Source organism: Papaver somniferum, unplaced genomic scaffold (assembly GCF_003573695.1).
Source record: "Papaver somniferum cultivar HN1 unplaced genomic scaffold, ASM357369v1 unplaced-scaffold_107, whole genome shotgun sequence".
In the NCBI taxonomy this organism is placed as follows: Eukaryota; Viridiplantae; Streptophyta; class Magnoliopsida; order Ranunculales; family Papaveraceae; genus Papaver; species Papaver somniferum.
The window spans coordinates 757594-765031 of record NW_020619603.1 but is presented as its reverse complement, the minus strand read 5'-3'; the positions used below and the strand labels follow the sequence as shown (position 1 = coordinate 765031).

The following is a 7438-nucleotide window of genomic DNA, read 5'->3' as shown; positions in this document are numbered from 1 at the left end:
AACCCTAATGAGTGCCCCTTATCCATTATGTGGCGTACATTCAAGTAAGTCAAAAACAGTCCAGGTTTTTTAATACTCAAGCCGAGCAACTGGATAATCTGTTACCTGGTCACCACGATATTCTGATAAACGAAACCGTTACTCGGATTTGACCATGTTTTGATCTTTAATCTCACGTCTGTTTCGATGCTTGAATTGATGATTGTTACTATACCATCTGTGTTAGGGCTTTTCCAAGTGCTATAGACTTGCAAGCTGAAGACCATGCTTGTAAGAAAGTTTAACATAAAATAAAGCCATTTCGGTAACAACACTGGTGAATGTAGTTATAGATCATTGGAAGTGCATCATTGGTGAGACTTAGACCAAGTACCCGAACAGATATCGTCCTATCTCCAGTTTTCTACAATTCGTTTTCAATTGGATCCTTGAAATAGGACATGCCGGAGTTTTTTAACATCAAAATTTTCACCCCATCAGCAGATTACTGATACACAAACTAAACTTCTTTGCAGGTGTGTGACAAACTTATTTAGCTACCTGACACAAATATGAGGTCTTGAAATATGCACCAACAAAGAAGCTGCAACTTATCATTATGCTTCTGCTATCATCAAGCATAGGAAGGCGCATCACTAACATATAACTTCGAATAACCGTCACCAACTTTACCAACAGTATCCTCTAGTTCCAAAATCCAAACAAAGAAAATTAAAATCAGAAATTCTGCTGAATAAGATCAAAAATTATAATCATAATTGTATAGGATAGAAACACTGAATCAGTGACCTGTAGTGTAATTGAACCTTTAGAAACTCAAAACATTTAACTAAACGAAAATCTAAACTTATTTTCAATTTTTGACTCACTACAGCCGATGTTGCGGTTGTTCAAGAAACATACTGGAAGTACAGGCCCGATTAAGAGAAAAGAAACAACTCTCTTGTGCGCCGAATGTGCTTTAAGATGTAAAAAAGGTTATACTTGATTGTGTCTGTACATGTGAGAAGCGGTTATAAATTATGGAGATTTATGACAGAGAGACGACACATGCGGCCTAGTTTTTGTTTAGTGAAGTGAGAGACAAAGAGATCTGAAGTAGGAGTCGTAGTGTATCTAAATTTCCCAAATCCAAAACCCTAATTCGGACTGGACAAAATGTAAATCAAGTCAAATACATCTACGACAGTCAACGCTTAGTCCTGGTCTTTTAATTTTCAAAAAATAAAACAAGATACAGAAAAGAAAATGGATATAACAAGAATCAAGTCACCGGTAGCAATGGAAGGCGTATTCCTAGCAATGGAAAACCAAATATCTCTCTCTCTTGAGAAGGGGCGCTTGGAGTACAAACTTGATGAATGGAAATTGCATTCAATTCCGACTTATGACCATTATTCTCATATCATCAGATTCATCACCAAGATCACCACTTAATCTTCAAGCAACTACTCCCAATATAAACATACAAATCTAGTAATAACAACAGATTTCCAAAAAACTGAGGGTTCAGATTGGAAACATCATATTATTACATATCCGACCGAATAAATACGAAGACAAGAGAATTAAATCTGGAAACTCAAACGTTTCATAATCAAAACTCTAAATCTAGTTTCCTGACTAATTCCTGGCAGCTAGCTTATGCAGTAGAAGGAGAAAGAAGATCCTCAGCGTAAGAATATTAAAAGATCAGATTAATCGTCCACCACCTCCCTTAGCGGGGGTATTTTCCTTACATTTCTTGACTCACTTTGAGAGGAAAAATCATAATACTGTTGTGTAGGTAGATGCGAGGATGTTCCCAGTAATCCATAAGGAAATCAAAATGAAAGCAGGAGCTTCTTTCGGATGGATTATTTTAGAGATTCAAAACCAGAGAGACGAAAGAAAGACGGCAAAGTTGTTGTAGTTTGGTTCAGTGAAATAACAGAGAGTGTTGCTAGTTTATAAATAAAACCCTAACGTGTGCCCCCTTATCCTTATCAAGGATAGCATGCAACTTCAATGCAGCACTATAATAGGCCCACACAGAATTAGCCCACTCAATATGGTTCAAAACTGACTTGACTATCTCCTATATCTTGATTCAAGAAAAGCTTGGATTATATAAAAACAATACAATTTTCCGGTGAGAATTTCTTGTGAATTTAGACAGTGTTATTGATTGATAAGTATAGATCACTCAAATCTAAGCCCCAATGAGATTGTCACATAACTTTTTATTTACAATTTGATAAGAGTTATCGAAAGTTAATTACGAATGTCAAATCCTTTTTGGTAACTCATGCCTAGTGTTACGCTAGCAGGTTATCCCGTCTTTTATAATGCACCACAACTAAAACCAAAGAAATCGAACGGAAAATCAAAACCAATAAAATAAAATGACAATTTTGTAAGTGACTTGTCCTTGCAATATCCGGGTGGCACTGAAACAAAATGATTGCTGGTAGTTTTGAATAAGTAAGTTGAACTTTGGATAATTTAATTCCATTGCATTAAATAGTGGCGTTGCATTGGAATCTGATGGCAATTGGTGTTTGTGATTACCGGAAATCCAGTAACACACCCAAATGGAAAGTAAGTAAGATTTAAGACATGATAAACACAAGAACTTAAGTTTATTTATTAATCTCAAGCTAACCGTTACCGTCAGTGCCAACAAGAAAAAGAAAATAAATTTTTTTTGGAGCATTTCTCGATTTGTACGTGTCATCCTTGCGCAGGGGCCATGCTAATCTTCTCTGTATCGTTCCAATTTTATCGGATGTCCCCGAAGGGACGAGCTTAAGTGAAAGCTCAGTCTATTTAAATCAATCCTTGTTGTCCAATATGGGCGCTGTGGGACTAAACCAACCGATCCAACCACGGATTCTGAATTCCTTTCCTGAGCCAGTTAAGAGTTCGAGTCTCTGTAGTCCCAACTTTTTATGATAGAATCTTTCCAACTTTTTTATGACAGCTTTTAAGGGTATACACTCCACATCTTTAGAAAGCTTAAGGAAGGCTAGAATCTAGAACGTTAAATGCTAAGTCGGGCGAAAATCTTGAACTGAGCCTGTGACCACTCAACCCAACTGCAGTTTAACAAACCCTAACATGGAGAAAAAAAGGGCATTAGATTCAGATAAAGAACAAACCATAAAATAGAAAGAAAATATAAAAGGAACCAAAATAATCAAAACAATTTCATAGTTATATACCTTCTTAGTTCTTCCTTCTTCTTCAAACTCTGATGAACTGAAAATGTATTACAACAACAAACCATAAATTAGTTTATAGTTTACAACCCAAAAATACAAATTAAACCCTAAAATGGAAATACATCAAAATCCCTAAAAAAAGTTAACATAGAAAAATATATCAAACTTATACCTTCAATGTTCTTCAAATCTCCAAAGTACTTCAGTTCTTCAATCTTGACAAACCCTAAAATGGAAACAAAAAAATCGTATTAGATTCACATATGAAACCCTAAAACCGAAAGAAAGAGAAGAAATCTAAAAACTGAAATCGAAAGAATCAGATTCACAAATGAAATCGAAAAACTGAAATCAAATATTGAACTCTAAAATCGATGGATTCGATAAACTTAAATCAAAATCTCAAAATCCTAGAAATCAAAGTCTCTGAGTCTGAACCCCGAAACTCACAACTGAAACCCTAAATATATAAAAATCTGTAAACCCTAACGTAAAAAGTCAAAGATTATACTTACACGATGATAGAGTTCATAGATTGAGATGGAGATGGATATGTAGATGCAGAGAAGAAGATGGAGATGTAAACCCTAAATAAAGAGCAACTCAGCTGAGCAGATGGAGATGGAGATGTAGATGCAGAGAAGAAGAGAGAGTGAGCTGACAGAGTCTCTGCTTGTGGCGGAGAAAAAATAAAATGAAATGAAGAAAGAAAGAAATGGATTAAGGGAAGGATATACCTGGATTGGGATTAAGGGTGGAAAAAAATAAAAGAAGTCTTGACCGAAGATTGAATGGGGCGTGTTTATAAGACCTAGTGTTCCCGACCACGCACGTGGTTCACACGCTTGAACATAGCGCAGTTGCGATTCGCAACCTCTCTTGTGAGGTTACAAAATTCGAAAGGGCAGATCTCTGTTGCGAAAAAGAAGGCCGTTGCAATTAGCAACTAAAATTTCGCAACGGCTCTTATGCCGTTGCAAACCTGGGTTGCGAATCCCTAAAAATGGTGTAGTGTAAAATCAATCAAAAACAAGATGGGTTTGTTACAAATACATTCTAAAATACATATGAGAGCAATTGAGGTTTGGATTTCGCACTCCAACATCGCTCACTACGATTTGTGTTTCCTTTGCTTGATTAATTGCTTGATTGAATTTGAGTCAAAGATATTTAAGTTTAAAGGTTATTTTAATTTATTTTTTTTAGGTTTTTGAAGACAAGGGCACTCTAGTAATTTAATTTGTTTAAGGATATATAGGTAATTGCACTACCTTTAGACACCCCTTATAAACCCACCCTACATGGGATAATGAATATATGCCTCAAAAAAATTCAGTATGCCTCAAATTAGGTTTCTAAATATTCGTTTGATATACGAAATAGTAACTCACGTGAAGTTACTAAATAACACACATAGAAATAACCCAAATAGAAATACTCAAAAAAAAGAGCCCAAAATGGAAAACCCAATAGACATGGATGGAAGGACAGTCATATCCTAACTCGAATCTTACCCAAGCCAAAGCCTCTAGGCAGAAACCCTAAGTTTTAACCAAACCCTCAATCCTAGTCACAGGCTTAGATCCGCGGGTTTCTATGACAATTGGGTTTAGTTGATGTTTCAGATCTGAGTTTAAAGACACTGCGCAGTTGAGATTAAATGTTAATCAACAATGTTACAATCAACACCTAAATACATAAATGGATGTAAAAAGATACATAAAGACACCAGAAAAAAACTAAACATAAACCGAACAAAGTTTTTGTTTTACAGCCAATCAATAATCTTATTCAGCTTGATGAAACACAAATCAAGTTGCATAAATGCTTGAACGGGTAAACAACATGAATCAGTTGTGAATATATGTCTACCAATAACTTATTGTTGGATATTGGAGTGTTTTGTGTTGTTATCTGGACTTGCTTCTATGATATTCTGAATTGAAATTTCAATTAGATGTTACTCACTCACTCTCCCTGATTTTATCTTGTTTTTCATTCACTAACATTTTTTTTTATTTCTCTCACACACTGAGTAGTACAAGTACCCATACATATAGGCTTTTTAGCCGACCTTTGAACTCTCTAATCTTCTCTAGAATTTTCATTCAGATAAACTATTTTGACTGACACACTATACAGACTCCAGAGAATTCTTTTCTCTGTCTTTCATTTCACACTTGTTCACATCACAGCAAACTTCTCTAGCTAACTCTAGATTATTCTACTCTAACTTCATTTCACACTAACCTGACAAACTAACTAGATTATTTTTCTAACTTCTTTACTGTTTTACAGTCTTGTTAACTTTTGGAAATGCATCAACTCCAACACTCCTCCTTAATGCATTTTCTGTTCTCTTCAAAGGTGCTGCTTTCATCTCACAGGTGCACTTTGTTTCTTTATTAAAACCTCTTGATCCAAGTACAACATAACCGCAAGTCTCAACTGCACGTACTGGCTTTGGTCTCCATACTTTCTTGTGCATAGAAAGTGACCTGCAATGTCTATAACCTTGACCTTCACATGACTTATGTTGTTGATGCGGATGTAGCGAATGAAACTGTGAGCCATTGCCAACTTCTGCCTTCATTGTTGTATTGTGAACATAACTCCAATACATCAGAAAATTTCTATCTTTCACCTTTATTTTTGCTATGACCTGGTGCCTATTTTTCTTATCATATATGAAGCAAAAACCATTATCAAAGTATAAAGCATACCCATTTTCTACCATCTGCCCAACACTTAGTAAATTAGCTTTTAGATTGGGAACTAGAAAAACATCTTTGATTAGCCTCATACCTTTTCTAGTTTGAATAGCAACCGTACCTTTGCCTTCCGCCTCAACCAAGTCACCATTTCCCAGCCTGATTAGAGAATTAATAGATGTATCTATGTTGCGGAAAATGCTTTCATCTCCCGTCATATGATTGCTGCAACCGCTGTCTATGTACCACGCTTGTTTTTTCTCTTCTGTTGTTGTTTGGCAAGCATAAAACATGTGCTCCTCCTCCTTTTCAGCTTCATGAAAATTGGCTTGATTGTTTTTCTTAAAATGACAATCTCTTGCGAGATGCCCATGTCTCCGACAATTATAGCACTGTGGTTTGCTTTCATCGAACCAACAATCCTTTTCAAGATGATTAGTCTTTCCACAAATCCTACATGGTGAATAATCCTTCCTCCATCTTGCTTCCCTGTAGTTTTCTTCTACTTCTTTTAAAGTCTCACAACTATCTTCATTCTTTCCACTAAACTTTCCAGCCTTCAAATTTAGCTTGGACTGAAAAGCACTTTCAATTGGTGCTTCATGCCGCCTATTTAGTCTCTGTTCATAGGCTTCTAAAGAACCCATAAGCTCCGTCACCGAAAGAGTTGCGATATCTTTTGATTCTTCAATTGCAGTAACTATGGGATCATACTTATCAGTGAGACTTATGAGGATTTTTTCCACCAACTTCTTATCACCAATATTTTCTCCATAGCTTTTCATTTGATTAGCAATCTCCATTATTCTTGAGTAGTAATCTTTTGCAACTTCTGAATCTTTCATCTTAATGTTCTCTAAATCTCTTCTCAACGATTGCAATTTTACTGATCTTACCTTTTCATTTCCTTGAAACTCATTTTTCAACAAATCCCATGCCTCTTTTGCTTTTGTAGCCCATAATTCGAGGAAAAATTGTGTCATCTACTGCCATCTGAATTGTGTACAAGGCTTTGTGATCATTCAATTTCATGTTCTTCAGTTTTTTTTGTTGTTCCACATTCATTGTTGCAGTCTCAGCTATTGTCACACCGCTTTCGACGACATCCCATAATTCTTGAGACAAGAAGTATGTCTTCATTTTGACACTCCAGAAATCAAAATTCTCTCCAGAAAATACTGGTACAGCCATGGATTGATTAGAACCATTGCTTGTCGACATCTTAGCAAGCGGAAGATAACGCCCGTCTCAATCGAACTAGCTCTGATACCACTGTTGGATATTGGAGTGTTTTGTGTTGTTATCTGGACTTGCTTCTATGATATTCTGAATTGAAATTTCAATTAGATGTTACTCACTCACTCTCCCTAATTTTATCTTGTTTTTCATTCACTAACATTTTTTTTTATTTCTCTCACACACTGAGTAGTACAAGTACCCATACATATAGGCTTTTTAGCCGACCTTTGAACTCTCTAATCTTCTCTAGAATTTTCATTCAGATAAACTATTTTGACTGACACA

At 35.8% G+C, this 7438-nt stretch overlaps 1 non-coding gene across 1 annotated transcript; it reads right to left on the bottom strand.

The window, feature by feature from the left end:
• Window positions 1-2675: 2675 nt before the first annotated feature.
• On the bottom strand, window positions 2676-2783 carry LOC113328459. Its single transcript, XR_003349429.1, has one exon. It is a non-coding gene; the product is annotated as a U6 spliceosomal RNA (small nuclear RNA).
• Window positions 2784-7438: the final 4655 nt, after the last annotated feature.